A 25,873-nucleotide genomic window follows, 5' to 3' on the forward strand; every position below is an offset into this window, starting at 1 on the left:
TTTCAGCTTCCCATTTTTAAAAGTCATGGAGTCTTGCCTCATTCCATCTTGCTAACTATTGAGCTACACAGTTTATGTATTTATACCACAGTCTTTGTTTTCCTGTTGGTGCACCAAAACTGGTTCAGCAACTTGCCTCAGTAGGATCAAAGAATATTAAAACTAGAACACCATGAGAATTTAGAAGATTGTGGGGCAATTGTTGGTCTGGTCAAGAGGTTTAATCAAACTCTCAAACCATTATACACCATATGCTGTATTTTTGTAATTATATTATTTCTATTACCGCAATTTCCAGTTAATAAATTGTTAATTACTTTAAGCTATGTCTGATGTTTAGCTTTGCTATTGACAATATTAATGCTGTAAAGGTCCGATTCCATTTCCTTGTGGGCCCACACTGGAAACTCAGCCTCTAAGATTCAATCTGAATTAGTGAACATTCTTTTTATAGTTAGGTTCTGAAGTAAGAGTATCTATCTACATGTTAAATTAAGCTGTCTAGGCTCTGAAATGTTATTCTGAAACACACACCATGCTTAGCCTGTGAGGTTGCATATGAAATATTTATGTAACACACACACTTAAGATAGCTACTTAGCCCCAAAGGTTTTATTATAGAACACACGCAAGATAAGCAGCACATAACCTCTCAGGTTCCAGATGAAAGGTGAATATCAGCTATAGGTGAATTTCTTTATGAGGGTATATAACCTGTCACACACATGCGACTAGGAGTGAGCCAAGTGGACCAAGTAGAGGTAATTACCCGCAAGGCCAAGGGGTGGTGCACTAAACCTACCTCTGTTCTCTTTACAGGCCAAAAATGGGAAAACCTGCCTGATTCAACGACACTTCCAGTTCCCACCCCTAGACTGAAGTCACTTCCGGTTCCCGCCCCTAGACTGAAGTCACTTCCACCTTTCGGCTTATAAAGCCACCATCTTTCCTCCACTAGTCACTTCAGTGGAGAACTCAAAACAATGCTCATGAGTGTTGTACAAAAACCCTTTTGCAGCCAGGAACAATATATGGGTGGCTGTCCCAAACCTTTATGTCAAGGCTATTCATTTCACAGTGGAGTAGTCAGCAGGATGATGGCCTCCTCATTTAACCGGAAGCCAGACCAGAAAAAAGCCTTGACACACCCTCGAAATCACCAAGCCAAGAGGAATCAGGTAGGAGGAGTGGGTTCTAACCCAGAAACCTGTGAAGTGAACCTGGGCTAGTGGACAAGAAACCTACAGATGAGAGCCAGATTCAGAAGGAAACATTGGGGACTAGTTGTGGGCTCCTGAGTAAGGAGACCGCGAACAATGTCTCACAAAGTTGAAAACCTTTGATAAAGGTGGGAGTGCCTCAGGCTGGCAGACAAAAAAATGTATTGGACTGGGAATTCCACCCAAATGAGTCCACCAAAGAGCAGGCATACAAGCTTTGGGTGAAAGTATGGAATTGGCTGAGGCCAAAAAAAAGGAATGCCCGACAGGTAGTAGAGCAGGTAGCCTGTACCTTGCTCATAAACGCACTCCCTATGGAGATTGCCAAGCTAGCCTGGGGACAGACGTGCAAAAAAATGATCTATAATCCTGATTAAAGATATCATCTGTGAGCGGAAACCTGCTTGGGGGGATCCGGAACAGAACCCGTGTGGGCCCCAACGAATTTGCGTCCCTGCCTCACATTGCGGAGCTAGCTCGAAAAACCTGGTGCACAGTGGCGGGCTCCGCAAGGAGACCTGGGGGTTTATGGAGAGACACGGAGGAGGGGGCAGTGTGCTTTCACTAACCTTCTGGCCTTTTCACATACAGGAGAAGCGATGGTTAATGGGCTCAAGGTTACCTCTTTATTTGACTCTGCCAGTAACATTTCCATTGTTGCTCGCTATCTAGTGTTGCCGCAACAATGGCTTAAATTTAAGACCCCTCTAACCTGCGTTCACAGGGATGTCTGATTGTACGAGTCCGCTACCTGCTACATCTGCCAAAACAGAATTTTAAGTAAAATGGTGGTGGTCCTCGAGAATCCTCCCTTCCCCGTGATCTTAGGTAGAGATTGGGCTGACAAAAACCATGGCATAACACTCGCTGATCCCCGAAACACATCAGGTCTTGTCATGGACGCTGACACCATGTCCTCAGCTACCTCCACACCGTATTCACAGCCGGAGGAGGGTCAGACTTCAGCCTCTGACAGTGACATGGAAACTGTCTGGCCATCATGGTGCGACATGTCATCTTCAAGAGCTGAGCGGGCTCAGGTTGAAACCATGCCCTTTGAGGTCGGAACTGATCCTCTCAGTCATCTGCCGTTTCAATTTAGGCTAACCCCGGCTTCATTTAAAAGGGAGCAGTGGGACGATGACTCCCTTAAATTTGCAAAAAATGCAGTGGGCTTAATAGATGGCCAACACACAGTAAATACCATGCCTCAAGGTCCCCACTTTGTGTTAAAGAATGACCTTTTATATCGGGTGTCAGAACATGAGGGAGAGATAAGGTCCCTGCTATTAGTTCCACGGACTTACCAGCAAAAAGTCTGTGAACTGGCTCATACCCTTCTCCTGGGTGCCCATCTGGGCCCCGAAAAAACTTTAGAGCGGATCAAGCTCAGATTTTTTTGTCCTGGAATTAATGAGGAGGTCCGCCACTTTTCCACGTCCTGCCTGGAAAGTCAATTGCGGCAGATTCCTAGGCGGGACCGCACTCCTTTAATCCCTTTATCCTTAATAGATGTCCTGTTTGAGCAAATCGGGGTTGACCTGGTGGGACACCTAGAACCCTCAGCTAGGTCATAAATACATAATGGTCCTGGTAGATTATGCCATCCGATATCCTTAAGCTGTTCCCTTGCGCTCAGCTACATTGAATGCTATCACATGGGAATTGGTAGTGGTCTTTGCGTTAGACGGCATTCCTAAAGAAATCCTGACGAATCAAGGGAAGCCTTTTACCTTGGAGACATTCAGCGAAACAGCTAAGTTACTGAAGATAAAACATTTAAGGATCTCGGTATATCATCCTCAAACCAATGGTCTGGTCAAGAGGTTTAATCAAACTCTCAAAACAGATGCTACGCAAGGTAGTCAATGAGGATGGAAGGAACTGGCATCAGTTCTTCCCCTTCCTCCTTTTTGCATATCAGGAAGTCCCACAAGCCTCCACGGGGTTCTCACCCTTTGAATTATTGTATGGACGACAACCCCAAGGTTTATTGGATATATTAAAAGTAGGCTGGGAGGAGGAGGCCCTTCCCTCTGTAAATATACTTGAATATATTGCGCAATTACAGAATAGATTGGCTAAGATTAGGTCCCTCTTAAAATCTCACATGGAAAAGGTGCAAGCAGCCCAGGCTCATTGTTACAACCGTAGTACGTCCCTTCAGGAGTTCTGCCAGGGGGATCGAGTCATGGTAGTGGTTCCTACCTCACACTCCAAATTACTGGCACATTGGCAAGGCCAATATGAAGTTAAGGAGAAGGAAGGGTTTGGTCTGTTATTCGGTTATCCAACCTAATCGTGGACCTAAAGAGCAGATTTATCATGTCAACTTGCTGAAACCATGGAAGGAAAGGGATGCCGATCCTTTCTCCGGACAGCCCTGCTCTCTCTTTGCTCATAAACTGAACCTTAACTTTGGTGATAATTTGACTAGTCTACAGCTAAAGGAGCTTGAAGCAGCTATCAGTATGTTCCAGAGGTAATGAACGAAAAACCCCGGACGAACCTACAAATGTACAAGAAAGGGGAAACCAAATCACGTGGTATGGGATGATGTTAAAGATGCTGCATTTTGTGACCTTAAGCAGGCCCTTACATCAGCTCCTATTTTGAAAAGCACCTGATTTTTCTTTGCCTTTCATTCTCTAGATGGACGCTTCGGACACAGGTCTTGGTATCGTGCTGAGTCAGAGCATCGATGGACTAGAACACCCCATAATGTACCTGAGCCAGAAACTGTTGGACCGGGAGACCAGGTATGTGGCAGTGGAGCAGGAAGCTTTGGCGATTAAATGGGCGATTACTCAGCTGAGGTACCACCTCTTGGGTATGTGAGTTCGCCCTGTTGACCGACCATGCACCGTTACAGTGGATGGCATTACACAGGAATTTAAATCCGAGAGTTACGAGATGGTTCATACACCTACAGCGTTACAAGTTTTCGGTTATTTATCGTCGTAGCGTACTGCAGGCCAATGCTGATGCCCTTCCCCGAAGCCACGACCTCACAGCCAGGTACGCTCGACCTGATGGGTCTGTGCGCTGGGACCCGTGTCACACATGTGCAACTAGGAGTGAGCCGAGTGGACCAAGTGGAGGTAATTACGGTGCACTAAACCTACCTCTGTTATCTTTACAGGCCAAAAATGGGAAAACCTGCCTGATTCAACGACACTTCCGGTTCCAGCCCCTAGACTAGAGTCACTTAAGTCCGGCCAGATGAAATCACTTCCGCTTTTCGGCTGATAAAAGCCGCCATCTTTCCTCCACTAGTCAGTTCAGTGGAGAACTCGAAAAAATGCTTATGAGTGTTGTACAAAAACCCTTTTGCAACCAGGGACAATATATGGGTGGCTGCCCCAAACCTTTTGTGTGTCATGGCTATTCATTTCACAAACCTAAAGCTGCACAAATGATAGCTAGTCAATGTTAACTAAAAAACAGTAACATAATCAATTTACAACTTTCAGTAAAAGTAATCTTTACACATTCATTAAAAACTGGAGACAAATTAAAAGATCCACAGTTATTTTGTTGTTGGTATAGTGATGTGACAACTTTTGCTTAAAAGTTGGCAAAATAAACAATTAAAACAACCATAATTATGAATAATAAATAAATCCATAAATTAACAGCCAGCTGAAAAAGCCTACAACATTTGGGTTAAAATAATGCAGTTTTTTTGCAATTTTGAGATACTGGAGTACTGTAATTTGATTCTGTAACATATTGCAATGTACTGTATTATAGCCATTTATTTCCCTAAAAATGTAAATTTTCTGATGTAAAACAAAAAAACACTCCAGTCAACTCACCCCACGTATTACTTTATAATCGTGGAAAGTAAAATTAAAGCAATCTTCATCTCCACAATAAAACTGTGAATACTCGACAGTCAAAAACGCACTACCTCAAATGTAGCCTGGGGGGATGCTTTCCAACATTAATCTATACTTAGTCAAAAATAGTAATTATTTTTAATATTTTTAAAGGCAGATTTAACATTCTCAAGGTTATTATGTATGTTGACTAGATGTGGGACTTGTCACTGGCACTCCATCAACTTTTTTTTAATAAGTTGTGTAGTGAAAACACCAGGGGCCTCATGTATAAACGGTGCATACGTACAAAAATGTTGTGTATGCCAGTTTCCATGCTCACATCGCAATATATAAAAACTAAACATAGCATAAAGCCACGTACATTTTCACACTAGCTCAATCCCTGGCATACGCAAGATCTCTGCCCAGTTTTGCAAACTGGCAGCACCTAGCGTCAAAGCAGTGCTTTTGTTCTAGTGTGGTTTCCCTTTCTTTATTAGATCCACATCCCTGGCGCGGCATTATTAAATACACTGAAATTAACTGCATATTGTTTATTACATCAAGACATCCGATTGTAATTAACCTGTAACAATATAATGGTCCATGGAATGGCCAAAATATCATAGCTGCTTTAGCGTGGTTACTCTCATTGCACCTTCTTCTTTCAGCTTCTCCCGTTAGGGGTTGCCACAAGAAAAAAATAGCGCTGTGTCCCGTGGAAGGAGGAGGTAGGCTGAAACTGATCACTTCTGCATACACTGCTTCCACGTAGGCCGCTTTTGGGCAAGGACACCTAATTAGTATATAAGGGAAGGTTCCGCCCTCAGTTTCTTTGGACGCTCAACCGTGGGGAAAGGCACAACGGCCCGGTACGTGATAAAAGGCACACGGGGATGATCCTCTGACGAGACTGACATGCGGGCTCCCTCAGTCTACTGGTCTAGGATGATGGCTCTGGGTCTTTTGATGTATGTTACTGTATGTATGTATGTTATTGTAAGTATAAGTTTGTCTCTTTAAGCATATATATTTATTTCTATAATTTATATGTTATAATTGAATAAGTAAATTTTATTGAAGTATCGGACCTCTTCTCTCTGATTTTTGCCCACTTATTCTAAAGAACCCCTTGAACCATTTTCCCAAATCAAAACACCCACTGTACCGGAGTGTGAAATCACAGCTCTACAGCAGCTGATCTGAAAGAGAATTATCGGTATACAGCATCTAGCACACACTGCCTCAGCCATGCTGTCTATCTGAGCTGCTCCCATACGGCAAACACTTCAGAGCCTTTCCTGTACGGACCTCGCATATCAGAAACTATAAACAAAATCAATAAGTCCATCAAGTGCTCCTTGTAGAACTGTTTGTACTTATAAATACAATTACCTCACTGTAAACTTGAGATACAGTTTTAGCTTACTTTAGCACATATTTACATATGATGACGATAACATTTTAAGACAAAATGCAGACAAAATATGTTTATTACATTATACAGATAAAATCCTAACATCATTAACAGTCATCGGAACCACTGGAATTTTCCCAGAAAATGCACCATTTCTCCAAGAAAATTGTTGCAATTACAAATGTTTTGGTATACACATGTTTATTTCCTTTATGTGCATTGGAACAACACAAAAAACAGAGAAAAAAAGGCAAATCTGACATCAATTCACACAAAACTCAAAAACTGGGCTGGACAAAATTATTGGCAGCCACAACTTAATATTTGGTTGCACGCCCTTTGGAAAAAATAACTGAAATTAAGTGCTTCCTGTAACCATCAACAAGCTTGTTACACCTCTCAACTGGAATTTCTGACCACTCTTCTTTTGCAAACTGCTCAAGGACTCTCAGATTTGAAGAGCGTCTTCTCCCAACAGCAGTTTTGAGATCTCTCCATAAGTGTTCAATTGGATTTAGATCCAGACTCATTGCTGGCCACTTCAGAACTCTCCAGCGTTTTGTCTTCAACCATTTCTGGGTGCTTTCAGAGGTATGTTTGGGGTCACTGCTCTGTTGGAACACCCATGACCTCTGACGCAGACCCAGCATTCTCACACTGGGCCCTACATTGCGCCCCAATATCTTTTGGTAGTCTTCAGATTTCATGATGCCTTGCACACAGTCAAGGTATCCACTGCCATAGGCAGCAAAACATCCCCAAAACATCTTAGAACCTCAACCATGTTTGACTGTAGGTACTGTGTTATTTTCGTCGTAGGCCTTATTCCGTTTTCTGTAAACAGTAGAAAGATGGGCTTTACCAAAAAGCTCTACCTTGGTCTCATCTGTCCACAAGACGTTCGAAAAGAAGGATTTTGGATCCCTCAAGTACATTTTGGCAAACTCCAGTCTGGCTATTTTATGTTTCTGTGTCAGCAGTGGGGTCCTCCTGGCTCTCCTGCCATAGCGTTTCATTTCGTTCAGATGTCGACGGATACTTCCAGCTGACACTGTTGCAACAGAACATGAAAAACTCTCGATATGGACTTGTAGCCTTTTGATTGTTGATATTTTTCCACAATTTTTGTTTTCAAGTCCTCAGACAATTCTCTGCTCTTCTTTCTGTTCTCCATGCTTAATGTGGCACACTCGGACACATAACAGAAAGGTTGAGTCAACTTTTCTCCATTTTAACTGGCATCAGGTGTGATTGCTATATTGCCAGCACCTGTTTCTTGCCACAGGCGAGTTCAAATGAGCATCATATGCTTGAAATAAAACGATTTACCCACAATTTTCAAAAGGTGTCAATAATTTTGTCCGGTACATTTTTGGAGTTCTGTGTGACAGGATGTCAGATTTGGCTTTTTATTCTCTGTTTTTTTGTGTTGTTCCAATGCACATAAAGAAAATAAACCTGTGTATACCAAAACATTTGTAATTGCAATAATTTTCTGGGTGCATTTTCTGGGAAAATTCCAGGGGTGCCGATAATTTCGGCCATGTCTGTAAATAAAGCAATGTTCTATATCAACAGCTATGCTAGAGCAGCTATCATGTAGTACACACTGGAATATAAGAAAAACTGGGTAAAATAAGCAAACCTTGAAAGGATCACTGGATACACAATGACTGAACTGAAGTCTCCTTGCTCAACTGCACTTCAGCTTCACCATTTCCACTATGCTCTAGACATGAAACTCCACTCCTGTCTCTCCCACACTCAGAATCATCCTCTTTCCAGGTCCCCCACTCATGCAGACTAAAAAAGTCTCCCACTGCTCACATGGGGTCCAAAATAGCACTTCTTCTCACTTGCCACCTCCCTGAGTCAATTTGTGCCGCAATCAAAATTCCCAAATAAACATGCACCAAGGGCAATGGATATTTGCAAAACAGCATCTTAACATAAAAATTCACTCTCTCACGTCTTCCAACCCCCTATGCGAGCATTCAACACAACGCATCTGTGCCAGTCTCTCTCTGGTGAGGTCTGTCATCATTGCAGTATTTTTTAGCTTTGGCAAGTTTCTTTGGCTTACCATCATTTTAGAAGTTTTAGAAACTGACAGATTAATTCAGAAAAACAAATGGAACTTCTAACAGTTATTAATAAAATTTGTAATTTTATCTTAGCGCTCAATAATATTAAACACCAACAGAAAGCTACTGGTCTGGCCAGACATCAATGTTCACTAAACTTCTTTACTTAATTAATTATCAGGCACAGACTAAATCAAGAAGCAAAACTGTGCTTGAAGTTACAAAAACTGAAATCTGACAAAAAGTCCCTCTGTGCCAACGAAGTGGTTCAATCAGGTTCAAACTTCACATTCTGTGCATTTACTTTAATACTTCAATAACCCCCATATTTACATAAACCTAGTTTCTAATATACCATGTAAACCCTTATTCTTGTTAAAAGAAACTGGGTTTTCAGTATCTGAGAAACCAAGGTAAAAGTCTCCATGAGTAACCCAGCTATTTAGCACTTAAACCCTTAACCGTCTCACAATTAACGATTTTGTAGTTTCTGTATATCTATTGCACTCTGCTCACCTGTGCACGTTAGTGCCTGCGATATAAATCTCCTGAGGCAAATGTTTGGGCAATCACATTTTTCCTTCTCCTGATTAAAATAACTGCCATCAATATTTCAGAAATTGTTGTCATCTTACAAGAAATTATTACAAGCTTCATGTTTGTTTTTGGATTTTCAGTGGCTTGTTAGGACATTGGTGCGTGTTGCCAAAGGTGAATTATAGAAATGTACTTGAGCACGTAAACAGGATTTTAAATATCTAAGATTCTGTCTTAACCAGGTTACTCACCTTATAACACTTGTGTGTGCATGTAAACATATTCATTGACTTGGTAATATTTATGGTTCATAGTCCTGTTTTTCTTTTTAATCTAAATTATTATAGAACTACTTAATTTTTGTAAAATTGTGGAAATTTATAATTTTCTTCCATATCACACCACATGCATTAAAAATCATTAAAAAAGCATTTGGCATACATAAGGAAATTAGAAAAGAAATGCACTGACACAAAAAACACAATTTTTAATAATCCCCAATAGTATACAGTTTAAAGAAACATCACCTTTTGTGTGCCTAGTAAAGAGTTCAGCACTTAACTATTAAAGACTGAAAACATGGCGGCACTTTAAAACGTTTCAGAAAAAAGAGAATTCCTGCTCTCTTTACAGTGATCTGTTCAGAATATTAGTTTTTACACATTTAAAGAAAACAAATCCAAGTTTTTTGGGTTTTTTTTTTACTTTTTTTCATAGTGATGTACAAGGTCATATACCCTGGCCAAGACTACCGTTAGACTTTTACTTAATGTGACCTCTGACAGTCTGTAGTTTAGTTCTTCTGTGACATAAATAGATTAGGGATGGGCAAACTTTTTGGTGGTAGGCCAATTTGTCAATAACAACTGATACAATGAGTCGTACATAAAATCTACACATTGACTATGAGCCCAAGTAATCTAGCAAATGTTTATGTTTAACTTTAAAAAATAGCTGTTCCACAAACTGTTTGTTATAAATCTTTAATAAATGCTACTGACAGCAATGCTCAAACAACAATAAGACAGTAATTTTAAAGTAAACTGATTTTACTATAACCTTGTTCTTGTTATGAACATGTAACTGCTTTCTTGAAAATCTGGTAGTTGTAAAAATTACCTCATTGCAAAGTTTTTATCTTTTATGTTTTAATACTTGGTTTTAGCCATTTTCATTTGTGTTAACACCTGCTCACAACTGTATGTGATGTCAAATAATGACACTGTGCACTGCACATTTGCAAAGCGTCAGAAATAAATCCTAATGGATAGTAATGAGACTTGTTAAACATATTTCAAGTTCTAACTGCACTGTTGTTTACATTAACAACTGACAAAATTTGACAAAACATAACAAAAATTGCAAATTCTGGCTCGATGCTTCTAAAGTCCTGAAAGTGAGATTCAAATTTAGAGTGATGGGAACCTAAGCTAAATATCCAGCAAAGTCCTCACTTTTGTCTGAACCTTGTTTCCTAAACTTGGAGAAATTAACAGGTTTTGCTTGTTGTAATTAACTCATATTATTTTTAAATTTAAAGAATAGAGAAAAAGAAAAATTAGTAGTGCTGCACAAAAACTGAAATGAACTCACCTGGAAAAACCATTACCTATGTTCTTCTTGTGACACACACACTTGCTGAAGGCACAGTCAGGATGTCGTTGCCAAGGGAATTTTACTCCTTGTCTCACCATACACACGAGTCGACATATAGGAATAATGTGTTTTGGTAGTACCAGTACCAGAAAACCGTTCAACCTTAATTCTTTCACATTTGTAAACTAATCTCTTTCTGATATATGTAAACCCGGAGTCACACCCAACAAAGTCCATAGCTCATAAACCTGCCATGTTCTTTAAAAACACATATGCAAGACAAAGGCAAGCATGCAGCCAAAATGTACACTTTAGGAACAAACCTCGATTTCTATTATATATTCGGATGACACCACATAGCAACTGGTTACAGTTACACCTGCCAACTGTAGCAACATCTTGTTAAAAAAACCTGATGATGGCAGTATTATCTGATATTTCTACAAAATGCCAATCGGCTATTTGTACTCCAGATATATGCATAGTTTACCGATCCCTGAAAAAGGCAATTATTTTCTTTCATTATCAGTTTATCTTTGATACACTTTGTTCCTGCCTTGCACTCGATGTTGTCCGAGATGGTATCCAGCTGCTTTGCAACACTGACCTGGACAAGCGGAAAATGGATGGAAGTATAAAGCACTTTAAGAACTTGTACAGCACTGTCACAAAGCTGTAGAAGCTCATCATAATTCATGTATATCTGTGCCTCCTGTCTCTTTGGGTTTTCCATTGATATCCCAACTCCCTAATCCCTAAAAATTGCACTGTTGCGGCTGAAAATCTATGTGCTCCAGAAATGTGATGCCCCTTGAAGGTTTGGTTCGTTATTCATAGGATACCAATAGAATGTAAAATTATATTTTTTTATTGCCATGCTTGATAATGCTAAACCAAAATGAGTGAACAGCACAGATCATTAGTAAGAATGTATGGCTCTCTCAAAATTTTTAATAAATGTTTCCATAAATGTCATATTTTTTGGTGCAAGAAAATCAAAAAAAATTGCATTCTACATATGTACAACTCATCTGTCACAGTTAGAGAGCTAACAGAAGAGGAAACAAGCTCTCACTCAAAAAAGTCAACAAATGACAAACCAAATAGAAAAGAAATCCAATGTGAAGTTCTCAGTCAAAACAGCTGTAACACTGGTAACATTACAAGGACCTAAGAGTATCTGTCTTTTGTCTGAGAGGCACAAACAGTTCAACAGTCCAATAAGAACCATATGAAAAATACACTTAACTGAAATTTGGGGTTACAAGTGTGCAAATCAACAATTGATGAAAGATCAAATCCTGATTGGTATTTAATACCAATTAAAAGCCCCTATCAACTAAAATATTTGAAGCAACTGGGTCTCAAAGAGAGAAGCAACCACTTGCAGAGCCACAGCACCATATGTCACCGAAGTTCTAGACCCACAGTTGTAGCCCCGCAGTTGCAGACCCGTAAGTGACGTCTGTGTCGATTCAGGACTGACTTTGTAAAATTAATTTTTGAAGGTTTTGGCAGGACTTGGCAAAGCCCGGAAAGTAACATCGGGTCAAGGACCCGTTCAGAAATTAAGCGATAAAAATGAGAAGGAAAAAAAGTATGTCAAACTAAATAATATGCATCATTGTAAAGTTCAGAGGGTTTCTGCCATCACATCGTGACACACATCAAACTAAACAATATGGATCGTTTCTGTGAAATATTAATATAAACGTTGTGTTCGGGTCTGTGGGTACGATTTAACATGTCGGCAAAACTAAAATCATCAAGATCTGTGTTAACTGAAAATAGTTTATCGTTTACATTCATGAAACGAAATATACAATATAATTACAATGTTTGCACCACGTTAAGAGTTTATAATAAAAGTGATTACTTTTTTTAAAATGTAATATGCATGTGACTAAAACCAATTCTATTCTAAACAAATTTAGAATAAACATTTAAGCCAATCTAATATTTTTAAACATGTATGTGAAGAAAACGGCATTACATATTCTACACTGAATTATCCTATATATTAATTGCATCATATAGAACTCTAGTCTTTTGTCACTTATTATTATAAACAATGGGCCATCAAAAGAAAAAAAATAAAAATACTCAAAAGAACACAATTTATTTATATAGCACCCTTCCTATGCCCAAAATTTTGAAAGAACAGGACCGATATAACATTGGCTACAAATAATATCTCACTAAATAAAGATAAATACAGGATATACAAAACATTCAAACAGAATAAAAGACAATAATTCAGATTAAAATACAACATAAAAATCTTGAACAAATACCATAAATTATGATAAAAATGCAAACCCTGAGTACATGGACAGATAAAGAGGGTAAACTGAAAGAAGGGGCAGAATGTCAGGTCTGTTTAATGTCTTCCAAAACAAATGAGTTAAAAACAAATGAATGGAGTGAGCTGATGTGATTAATTTTGAGAGGTCAGTCCACAGTCTGGGCACAATATACAGCTGAAGGCCCTGTTGTCACCCACAGAGTGCAGGTTAGTGAGTGGTACAAAATGAGCGGACCTTAGTGGGCAGATCAAGAACAGAATTTGATATTCAATCCTGTAAGACACAGGGAGCAGTGAAGGTGCAGCAGGATGGCTGTGATGTGCTCGCTGTTGGTGGTTCGTGTCAGGACTCTTGCAGTTGAGTTTTGAATCAGCTGGAGCTGTGATATAAGATTATATTATAAAATTAAGGTAACTTATCTTAATAAATTATTTATATAATATTTATTTATATTTTTTATATAATATAAATTATATATTATAAATTAAGGCATGAGGGTTGCCCTGGACATAACATAGGCTACATAGTGTCGGACAATGGGTCCAAGGATTTCATCCCGATACCTAATGGCAGTCAAGGTGCCGTTGTCTAGCTTGTAGAGGTCTGTACGTCCCTCCATGGATATGTCTCCCCAGTCTGACCATCACTGACCCCCACACCCAACCAGTCATGCTGAACGATGTTACAGGCAGTATAACATTCTCCGCGGCTTCTCCAGACCCTTTCACCTCTTTCAGATGTGCTCAGGGTGAACCTGCTCTTATCTGTGAAAACCACAGGGCACCAGTGGTGGACCTGCCAATCCTGGTATTTTATGGCAAATGCCAGTTGACCTCCACGGTGCCCACTAGAGGATGTCAGGCCCTCAGGCCACCCTCATGAATTCTGTTTCTGATTGTTTGCTCAGAGACATTCACGCCAGTGGCCTGCCTGCTGGAGGTCATTTTGTACGCTCTGTCAGTGCTCATTCTGTTCCTTCGGTCCTGCTGATGCGTTAAGGACCTTCTACGGCCCTGTCCAGCTCTCCTAGAGTAACTGCCTATCTCCTGGAATCTCGTCAGTGCTCTTGAGACTGTACTGGGAGACACAGCAAACCTTCTGGCATGGCACATATTAATGTGTCTGCCATCCTGGAGAAGTGGGACTACCTGTGCCAGCTCTGTAGGGTCCAGGTATGGCCTCATGCTACCAGTAGTGACACTGACCGTAGCCAAATGCAAAACAAGTGACAAAACAGATGAGGAGGGGAAAATGTCAGTGGCTTCCCTCCACCTGTTAAACCATTCATGTCTGTTTTGGGGGTCGTCTCATTGTTGCCCCCTACCCCCTAGTGCACCAAAGCAGCTGAAACTGATAAACAAGTCCCTCTGCTACTTCACTGACCAGATCAATAGCTCACAAGTTTCACTGACTTGATCCTATACTCGGATTAAAATGGGGTCCTTTAATTTTTTGAGCAGTATATATTAATGTAATATTGTGGTTTTCTAAGTCACTACACAAATTACTGAAACACACTCAATGATAGTTTTGGATAGCCACACACTTAAGTCCTTCACAAATGCAGTAGTTTACAAACATTGTATTTTAATTTCTCATTGAGAAGCAAGAAATATAATTGAGTTGAATCACTTATGATTACATTTTTTCTACGTATGTACTATTGAGGGACTTTTTTTTTTTAAATTAGATGGTCACTTTATTTTAACAAGCAATGTAAATAACCTGTTTACTCTTTATCCTCAGATCATATTCTATTTATCAAGCAGAACTGAATACAGTATTTTCATTTTCTACACAATACTCTAATAACTGTACAGTTCAGCGGGCTAAAATAACACAGTGAGACACACAAACACACTCATTATGTACACACACTACAAGTGCCGTCATTGGTTCATTAAATGTATTGGACTGTTGAATCGACATAATAGCTGTACATGCTGGGGTTTTTGTCAGATGTTGTCCCAGTAGCATGCAAGGTGTCACCAATGATTTACCCTGCTTCTCTCCTTCTCCCTGTTCCAGTCTCGGTTCAAGGTTGTCGAGACGAAAAAAGTATTTTTTTCTGAGATGTTCAGTATGTTGAAAAAAATTGCCAGTGGCCAGCATCCAGCATAATGTTTTGTCTAAATTCTCCACGCCTCTTTTTGTAGCATTATAGTCCATTATCATTTCTAGCCCCAGAATCTCCCATCTCTGTGCAGGTCTGTTTTTCCTTATTGTGCAAAGCATTGTTACCTTCCTCTTGAGAAGCTACTGTCCCAGTTTGTGTAAAAGTAAGTTATTACATATGGCATTGTGGCCATGCAACTTATGCCATGTCCAGGGCCATGCCTTAATTTCTCACAGGAGTTCCTCCATCCTCTGTTCATCTGTGTCTCTGTGCTTCCCCTTGAGCAAGCTATTCGTAGCACTGGACTGGCTTATCATTTTATGCAGATGATGCTTAGATCTATTTTCGGTGTTAAAAGTGACAATTCATCATAGCTTTCTCTGCTCAACTTACCTCAGTGAAATTAAATTAAAACTTGAATTAAGCAAAACTCTTTAAAATTAAATTGCAACATAACTGAATTCCTGCAAAGTGGCACTTAAAAGTGTAATTTAAAAAAACAAACTCCTCTTCAGCCATTCTGGGTGATGATCTCATCAGACCTTCTTTTACTGCAAAGAATCTCAGTGTCACTTTGATTCCTCCTTTTCTTATTTCACCCATGCAAACAATATTAAGAAACTTTCTTACTTCCACCTGTGTCACATTCCTTATGTTTGGTCATTCCTCTCCTTTCGAATGCTAAGTTAACTTATCCCTGCTTTTATCACATCCCACATTGATTATTGTAAGTCACTACTGGCAGGTGCCACTTCTAATCTTATATCACAGCTCCAGCTGATTCAAAACTCAACTGCAACAGTCCTGACACGAACCACCAATATTGCACACATGAATAATACATTTTAAAAAATGTAATCGCTTTTATTATTAACGTTTTACTAAACTCTAACGTGGTGTAAACATAATTATATTGTACTAGACATTAAGCCCATTAAAATAATGGGCGCTAGAACAGTAGTGCATAAACATTTGTATGAACAGTCTATATTAAATGGCAATGGACCTTGTATGTGGCTGTAATATGTGTCACTGTATTGTGTGCCTTTAATTTTCTCTCTCAGTAATACTGGTTTGTATTTCCGTGAAATGCCTGTAATTTTGTCTGACAGTAATACAGTGGAACCTCGGTTCACGACCATAATTCGTTCCAAAACTCTGGTTGTAACCCTATTTGGTCGTGAACCAAAGTAATTTCCCCTATAGGATTGTATGTAAATACAATTAATCCGTTCCAGACCGTATGAACTGTATGTAAATATATATTTTTTTAAGTTTTTAAGCACAAATATAGTTAACTATACCATAGAAAGCACAGCGTAATAGCAAACTAAATGTAAAAACATTGAATAACACTAAGAAAATCTTGAACAACAGAGAAAACTAACAATCTGTAATTTAATAAACAACCAAGAAAAGTAACATTGCAACAATGCGCACGTGCCCCTGTGTGTGTGTGTGTGTGTCTCTCTCTCCCGCGGGCCTGCGTGTGTGTGTCTTAAGCACACGCCTCTGTGTCTGTGTGTATGTCTGTCTGTCTGTCGTGTATGTGTGCGCGCCTCTGTCTGTCTCTCTCTCTGCACAGGAAGAGACTGAACACGTGCTGTGTGGCCCCGCGCATGCGCACTTCACCAGAAGACACACACACGGACACTGGACGCACATAAGGGTTCTATTAAAGAGGATACTTAATTTCATGAATGTAAACTAAAAAACTATTTTCAATTAACACAGATCTTGATGATTTTAATTTTGCCGACATGTTAAATGGTTCTCACAGACCCAAACACAACGTAAATGTTAATATTAATATATCACAGAAACGATATGTATTTAGTTTGATGTATGACACGACGTGAGGCAGAAACCCTCTGAACTTTACAATGATTAGTATTATTTGGTTTGATGTACTGTTCATCCCTTCTCATTTTTATCGCTTAATTTCTGAACGGGTCCTTGACCAGACGTTACTTTCCGGGCTTTGCCGAGACCAGCAGAAACCTTCCAAAAGTAATTTTACTAAGTCAGTCCTGAAACGACACAGACGTCACTTCCGGGTCTGTAACTATGGGTCTACAACAGTGGGTCTAGAACTGCAGTGACATATGGTGCTGTGGCTCTGCAAGTGGATAGTACTGCTCAAAGACGGAAATGCAAAAAAAAAAAAAAGTAAAATTTGAATTTTTGCCAATTCATACTATCATTATGTATGGCATCTGTATGATGCATATAAAATAAAATTACAAGCGCAAGCTATGCTAATTGATCCAGATTCATGCATCTATTGAAAACCATTTGGAAGCAGTTTGCTAGGCTTCATTAATATAAAGGAATCATAGGAGATATTCTGACCAAAAACCTGTATCTTTCAGCATGAAAATAACTATGAATACACTACAGAACTAAAAAAATAAAAAATAAAAAAAGGGCAGATTGAACAAGGCAGCCAGTAAGATGCAAACACTACCACTGGTTTTAAACCTGACTGGTCTAAGCATGCCATTCTAAAAGCATACACCAAACAAGATTAAGAGACTGGAAACTTTCTGCATAGTGGAAATGCCACCTTCAACTTTTCCACATTTTATGTTATAGCTGTTAGGTATGCTAAAACCAATTAAATTCACTCTTGAAACTTGAAATTTGGCACAGGTATGCATTATTCTTTTGACAATCATTGCAGTATTTCAAAACCTTGACTGGTGTCACCTGTGGCCAATTTAACTGATAATGCAAGGCACATATATGTCTATATAAGGTCCCACGGTTGTCAATGTATCAGAGCAAAACCCATGCCATGAGGTCAAACGGATTGCCAGCAGAGCATAGAAACATTACTGTGTCAAGGAAAAGATCTGCAGAAATCTTAAAAAAATAAATAAATAAATAAATAAATAAATAAAATTCTGCAGTCCTGATGGTAAACAAGAGCACAACTAACTTCATAATTCTTAAGTAGAATAAGTTAGGAGCAACTTTTCTAGAAAAGGTCTCTGAGCCAAATTGAGCAATCATGGGAAAAGGGTGATCAGAAAAACTTCCAGAAGGAGAACCACCACTGCAACACTGCATGGATCTGGGCCTTGACAAAGTGGCCATACAAAAGTCTCTCCTCAGAAAAAGACACATAGAAGCCCACTTGGAGTTTGCAAAAAGGTACCTAAATGACACTCAATACTGTGAGAAATAAGATATTCTGACCTGATGAAACTAAGATTAGTGTCATTACTGAAGGAAATCAGGCATTGCTCCTCATTTGCACAATACCATTTTAACTATGGCATCATCAAGCTGTGGGGTCATTTTTCAGCATCTCTGGACAGCTTAAAAAAATAGCTATCCACCAACATCTCCATCAAAATTGTCAGAGCTTGAAAGGAATTGAAGAGGAGAATATCGATAAATCCAAAAACCCAGGCGCAAGAAGCATGTCACGTCATACCCAAAAAAACTCCAGGTTTTAATTTCTGCCGAAGGTGCTTCGACTAATTACTGAGTAAGGGGTCTAAATATTTGTGTCAGTGAGACATTTTCAGTTTTTTATATTTAATAAACTAGTTAAAAATTTAACATAAAATCTTATTTCCACTTTTTCATTCAAGGTTCTTGAGTACTGCTTAAATGATTTTTGTACAAGGCAGCAACTTTGCTAAATTTGAAAAAAGTGAAGGGGTAGCAACACATTCTAAAATCAATTGCATCTCTTAATGTGTCCACTTATAGCTATTAAACATTCTAAAGCAGGCAGCACAAATATCACAAAAAGGGGATATGATAATATTGGCAACTACTTTATAAAGGAAAAAAAAACATTTTTTGTACATAAACGTATTACAATAAAAGGCTACCAATCATTTTATTGCAAAACACACAGCTAGGCATACAAATTTAAATTGCAGTGATTTTGTGTTTATCTTGTTTTTAAAAGCGATTAAATCCTGACCTCACGTTATACTGTACATATTCCTCATTGATTCAATGAACGATTTTTTGTATTTAAATTATGTATACTTGTAAATCTGTTTACCATAAAGTCCTTGATGATATGGGTGCCCTAATAGTTCACTAATGTTAAACTTTGCTCAAGTCCTCCACAGGCAAATCATATTATCAAACATGAGAAACGCAAAAGCAATGGTCATATGGATATGTGAAATTAAGTGCTGCTGAAAATTATGACTACTAGGGGACTCCCCACCCCCCACCCCCCTACTCACTTCACTCGCCCACCCCCATGTTTGGTTTACCGGATATACAATTTAAAAAGATTGTTATTTTCATGGGAATTGTTACATATGCATTATTTTCACTTTTACTTTAAAAACTTTTCTAAAAACAATACTTGTCCTTTATTTTCGGCCCCGGGCATGGTTAAATCTCTTTCTTGCAGGACGTATAATGCTGCTCGTGTTGTGGGGGGGCAGGGGGGTGTGGCAGCTGCTGTTACGCTGCCCTTCGATCATTTTAAAGCCTGTACAGCTGCTGTCCTTTCTGCTGCTCACATTGTGATCGCTTCTCTGTGATCATAAATATACACCTGACCGAATTGTGTTTTCTTTGAAATTAAACTTGTCGTTGCTTTAACTGCTGCAGGACCACAGATTCTCATAGTGTATGGTCCATTACTGTGTAAATCTACGTTTTGTGCATTGAATGATGCAAATGCGAAAAGACTTTTTCTCCTCTTTGCCTTTTATTTCTGACCTTGCTTTGTCCTACGATTTTTTCAATTACACCTGTTCCTGATTATCAATTTCCATTTGTTTGCGCTAATGCAATCTTTTAGTCGTTGACGTTTCATTTATAATATATTGTCCTTTATACGCGTAATATGCACTGAGACCCCTGTATCCGTTTGTGCTGTGTGCCTTTACACTACTGATTTTTTTTGCTGACCGTGCTCCGATATTGCTTGTAAATAGGGCATGTCTTGCAAGAATCTCAAGTTATATATCCCCGCGAGATGCTCCGTCGCCATTCTGTTTCGTCTTGCGGGTCTTTTATTTGTCTTCCTGTGATCTTAACGTGAAGCTCACGGATCACCTCCTAGGCATTCCCTCCCACAGGGTTTTTTTTTTAGTAGATGTTAGAGCAATAATATACAATCATGGCCGAAATTCAGCACCCCTGGAATTTTCCCAAAAAATACACCCAGAAAATTGTTGCAATTACAAATATTTTGCTATACACACATTTATTTCCATTATGTACATTGGAACACAAAAAAAGAGAAAAAAAGCAAAATCTGACGTCACACAGAACACCAAAAATGGGCCGGACAAAATTGGCACCTTTTCAAAATTGTGGGTAAATAAGTTTTATTTCAAGCATATGATGCTTGTTTGAACTCACCTGTGGCAAGAAACGTGTGCTGGCAATACAGCAATCACACCTGAAGCCAGTTAAAATGGAGAAAAGTTGACTCAGCCTTTCTGTTGTGTGTCCGAGTGTGCCACACTAAGCATGGAAAACAGAAAGAGCAGCGGTGAATGGTCTGAGGACTTGAGAACAAAAATTGTGGAAAAATATCAACTATCTCAAGGCTACAAGCCCGTCTCCAGAGATCTTCATGTTTTTGTCCACTGTGCACAACACAATCAAGAAGTTCACAATACATGGCACTGTAGCTACTCTCCCTGGACATGGACAGAAGAGAAAAATTGATAAAATACTGCAATGAAGGATAGTCTGAATGGTGGAAAAACAGCCCCAATCAACTTCAAAACATATTCAAGCTGTTCTGCAGACTCAGGGTGCAACACAGTGTCAGCTCTATCCGACATCTGAACGTAATGAAACACTATGGCAGGAGAGCCAGGAGGACCCCACTGCTGACACAGAAACATAAAGCCAGACTGGAGTTTGCCAAAATGTACTTGTGGAAGCCAAAATCATTCTGGGCAAACGTCTTGTGGACAGATGAGACCAAGGTAGAGCTTTTTGTTAAAGCTCATCATTCTACTGTTTACAGAAAACAGAATGAGGCCTACACAGAAAAGAAACAGTACCTACATTCAAACACGGTGGAGGTTCTAAGATGTTTTGGGGATGTTTTGCTGCCTCTGGCACTGGATGTCTTGACTGTGTGCAAGGCATCATGAAATCTGAAGACTACCAAAAGATATTGGGGCGCAATGTAGGGCCCAGTGTGAGAATGCTGGATCTGCGTCAGAGGTCATGGGTGTTCCAACAGGACAATGACCCCAAACGTACCTCTAAAAGCAACAAGACAAAACGCTGGAGATTTCTGAAGTGACCAGCAAGGAGTCCGGATCTAAATCCAACAATTATGGAGAGATCTCAAAATTGCTGTTGGGAGAAGACGCCCTTTAAATCTGAGAGACCTTGAGCAGTTTGCAAAAGAGTGGTCGGAAATTCCAGTTGAGAGGAGTAACAAGCTTGTTGATGGTTATAGGAGGAACTTGATTTCAGTTTTTTTCCAAAGGGCGTGCAACCATATATTAAGTTAAGGGTGCCAATAATTTTGTCCAGCCCAGTTTTTGAGTTGTGTGTGAAATGTCATCAGATTTGGCTTTTTTTCTCTTTTGTGTTGTTCCAATGCACATAAAGGAAATAAACATATATGGCAAAACATTTGTAATTATACAACAATTTTCTTGGAGAAGTGGTGCATTTTCTGGGAAAATTCCAGGTGTTCTGATAATTTTGGCCAGGACTGTAGATCCACCATTAATTGTAGCACCATCTGTGTGTTATAAATTGTAGCACCATTGTATATAAAATTATGCAATAAAAAATATTTTCTATTTGATGTTTAAAGTTTTTTTTTACCCAGTGTTATTTGTCATCTTTCTTTGTACCTTTATTCCTATTGCACTCTCTTGAATATTTGTGATTTGCCCAAAGCACAAGAAAAATATACCTAAATTTGGTGGACAACCTCTTCATATACAGATGAATTAATTCTATTTGAGCTTTAGTCATTCTTCAATTTCTAAAATTAGAAAAGCATGTATATATACACTAAGAGGACAAATTGAGCAAATTTGCTGAAACTCATACTGCAATGTAAAGAAAAATGTATAGGAACTGGTTAAAGCACTCAACCCCAAAGGTTTCTTTTTATTTTTTTGCCTTTTTTAATCCTTTAATATTGCAGATTACAGAATACAAAAAAAATTAATATAAATCCTAACTGCTGGGAAGTGGACTGTATTTAAAATTTGGATAATTAATAAATAATTTACCATCTGGAGCATAATTGTTTGTCTGGTATATTTTGTGATTGAAAATCCTGTAGGTATAAGGAAAACCAGTTGTTGAAGTCCATGTTGTGGAAAAGGAGGGTCGGCCGGGAGGGGAAAAAAAACTTCTACTCTATAGTCCTTTCCCTCATAAACCTTCTTAGTAAAAAAACAAGAGGTTTGTGGTAGATTACCAACATATTTTTAGATATTGTTAAAAAATGCATATAATGGGATTTAACCTGTAAGACCTCAAATTGCAAACAAAAACAAGACATCTTTCTTCCCTAAATAACCCTCGACAACAGTCCCAATATCCACCTTTTTTATATTATGTATTGGTATCTTATCTATTCACTTCCCATCTCTCCTCCTAGAAACCGGCCCTACTGACCTCCCAAATCCTTAAGTACAAACTATAGTAACTTATTTTACTTTGTTCTTTACAGCTTAACTTCATACTTTCTAGCTGCTTACTGTATTTAGTATAATTTGCTCTACAACTTATTCTGACACGTCCGCAAATTCAAAAGAGTAATTATTAAACACCGTATCGTGTACGTCTTGCGACTTTTAACACTTTTTTAACTGCAAAAGCGAAGTTGCACTTCTGGGTTTCTGTAATGATAGTGTAGCCCCGTCTCATCTCGAAAGTGCTGTAAGCCGAGATGGGCTCAGTATCAACATGATACGCAAACACCAGTTCAAGTGCGGCCATAAACTTCGGGGTTACAGCTTGTGATGTCACCAAAACACACACACAGTTCACGTAGTTTATTGGTCGAGGTTAAAAAAGGGAAGTCGCTTTTGGTTAGTATGAAAAGCAATTGGAAGTTCTGCTAGCTTTCACGAGAATAAAAGTACACGCAGTGCATCACTCCGCAAAATTTCATGTCGTACTTTTGGTAAAACTAAAGAGGGGTGGGATTCCTTATAAGTCGGGAGATAAAGAAAAACATCTCTGAATTTTCCAACTAAAAATACCGCTTATTAACTGCACGTAAAATGTCCCACATCTCATGCCACGTCAAATTCAAAATAGTTTTTAAATTGCTATGCAGCTAGCGACCTCCGTTCAATTAACTTTCTACAACATGCTACAAACTGGGCCTCTTTTCGAAGCATGTGAATTAACATGCGCAAGAATAACAGCGTCTTTAATCCTCTATACGTGTCCCAACAAATCATCAAGAGCAGCTGCGCGTACGTAACTCGGGAAAAGCTGATGACGTCAGCCAGAAGGCGGCACACAGACTGCTGGAGTAATACAATAGGTCGTACAGTTGCTAAGTGAGGAGCCTGTCCAATCAACGCTCACGAGAACACGCAATGACCTTTGAACTATACACTCCCGTAGCTTCCTGTAGTTCCAAATACACAGTGTAATGCAGCATGTCTGCCTAGCTATGCGGCACAAAGCAAGAGCCATTTTGTGACTTTGAAGTGGACCTGCAGCCATTTGAAATAAAGAAACAAACGTTACACAAATATATAAGTAATGCACTATTCCCTTTACAGGAAAAATACGTCAACGTATACGTAAATTAAGAGGTACAAACGGATTTCCTTATGTGGCCATCTTAATTACGAGGTATAAAAATCTGCCTTTATTGTATTTTTTCTCCACTATCAGCCTTTCATAAAATGGCTGCCACAATTTAACGGGCCTCGTATTTGCTTCCTATCCAAACATCTCTACAAACAAAATAAGATACATTACCCAAGTACCTCAGAGCCATGACAATCTATCAGCAATGACTCATTTCTGTTAATTACTATCAATTGACTAGTAGTAAAAGTAATATTCTGCAGTATAACCCTCTTGAACATGTATTAAATTTTTACATAATCGTCAGATGTGTTGCTAAATTACAATTCAACTGTCTATGAAGCCTATATCACTTCATTAAATACGTATTATCCAGCAATGGTAAAGGCAATCAACTGCAGCGTTAACCACCTCACTAAAAACAAAGCTTATTAATGTGGTACTCTTTTTGAACTGGCATGTTTTATAAATGTGTCTCAAATCTAAACTTGAAAATGCAGCACAACAAGCAATCCTAAAGAATGGAAATCAAGATCATGACTGGAAGCACAAGTTACACACACTTACCCAATCTCTATGCTTAATTCTAGAATAACAAAGTCTACACATTGTCATAAAGGAGAACAAAATTGTGTTAATTATGTAGAAAATGAAAACGACAATTCAGTGTTGATAATCATAGCTTCCCTGGTCATTAATTCACTAGGACATACTTGATAGTAGTTATCTAAACATTATAAAACACTCTTGCTTTCTAAACCTTTATTTTTAAAGCTGCCAAGAAAACCAAATGCAGATCTTCTATTACAAGCTAAATACTACATATTGCCGTAAATGTTTGTAAATAAATTCTATACAAATGTCTGCTTTCACCTGGTCCTTAAACAGTACTGTGAATTTCAAGTCATGTCAATCATTTGTGTGTAAATGTGTTCACTCAAAAAAATAAGTTTCATATTCACCCGGATAAATGTTTCAGCACAAAGTTTTAAAGAAAATGACAAGTAAAATGAAAGCCCAAGATATTACATTATGCACTATTTACACAGACCATAAACTCAAATTATGGGCATTCTGGAAACAAACACTAAACACTGTAATACAAGTATATCTATGTCACAAGTCTTGTCATTTACTATTGACAGCATTATCATTTAGATAAAAAGTCAACATTTATAAAATAAAGCAATTTCAAAAGTTGTGGAAAACTAACCTTAAAGGTGCATCACACTAAACCCTATGCCTATAACAAATACATTATGTATTTTATTCACTTAGTTGAATGCAACTAAGTTTTTTCTTTAATAAGGCCCATTTATTAATGTGAAAATGTCTTGTATAAAAAAAAAAAAACCTGCCCAGAAATGTATTTAAAAATGAGAGAAAAGTTCTCTTCACAAAATCTCTGTGACGGTTCATTCATAAATTCATTAAAAGCAAAATTTTACTAAAACTATTACTTATTTCCAAATGTTAAGTCCATACACTAAGCCAAATTAGGCAATAATATGCATATGCCTAAAATTCCAAACTAAAGTTATTCACATTTATTAAAAATAGTAAAATAGAAAACTGAATAAAAACAATACCTTGTAAAATATAAAGAGTATGGTGAGACGTGGATACACAGTTACTCATCCTTTAAATAGTCTGAAACTTAACAGTAATTTTTTATAGCAGTTCAACATTCAAAATGTAAAATCTTAAATCTTTATATCATAAAAGCCATTAAAATGTAAAATGAAACGATATTGTATTAAAACTGTCATTTAAAGATGACAACTATATCATTAAAAAGTATTCATATTTGGGGTTTAGGGGGGAAAAAAAAAAAAAAACCTGACCCCATGTGGATAAAGCCCTAATAAATACATTTAAAAAGCAAATCTGCATTGTATGTCAAAAAATGGTGCAATGCAGCAATAGCTTAATCGCCAAGGTCATTTTAGGTTGACATGAATTGGGAGAAAACTGCAAAAATGTTCCAATATTCTATGTAATACCAGAGTTGTCAAAATA

The 25,873-nt window shown here is 38.4% G+C and overlaps 1 protein-coding gene across 1 annotated transcript in view; it reads right to left on the minus strand.

Moving 5' to 3' along the window:
- Positions 1-25,873, minus strand: part of chd2 (chromodomain helicase DNA binding protein 2) — a 197,597-nt gene that overhangs the window by 170,348 nt on the left and 1,376 nt on the right. The window lies entirely within an intron of this gene.

Source organism: Polypterus senegalus, chromosome 12, assembly GCF_016835505.1.
Source record: "Polypterus senegalus isolate Bchr_013 chromosome 12, ASM1683550v1, whole genome shotgun sequence".
Lineage (NCBI taxonomy): Eukaryota > Metazoa > Chordata > Cladistia > Polypteriformes > Polypteridae > Polypterus > Polypterus senegalus.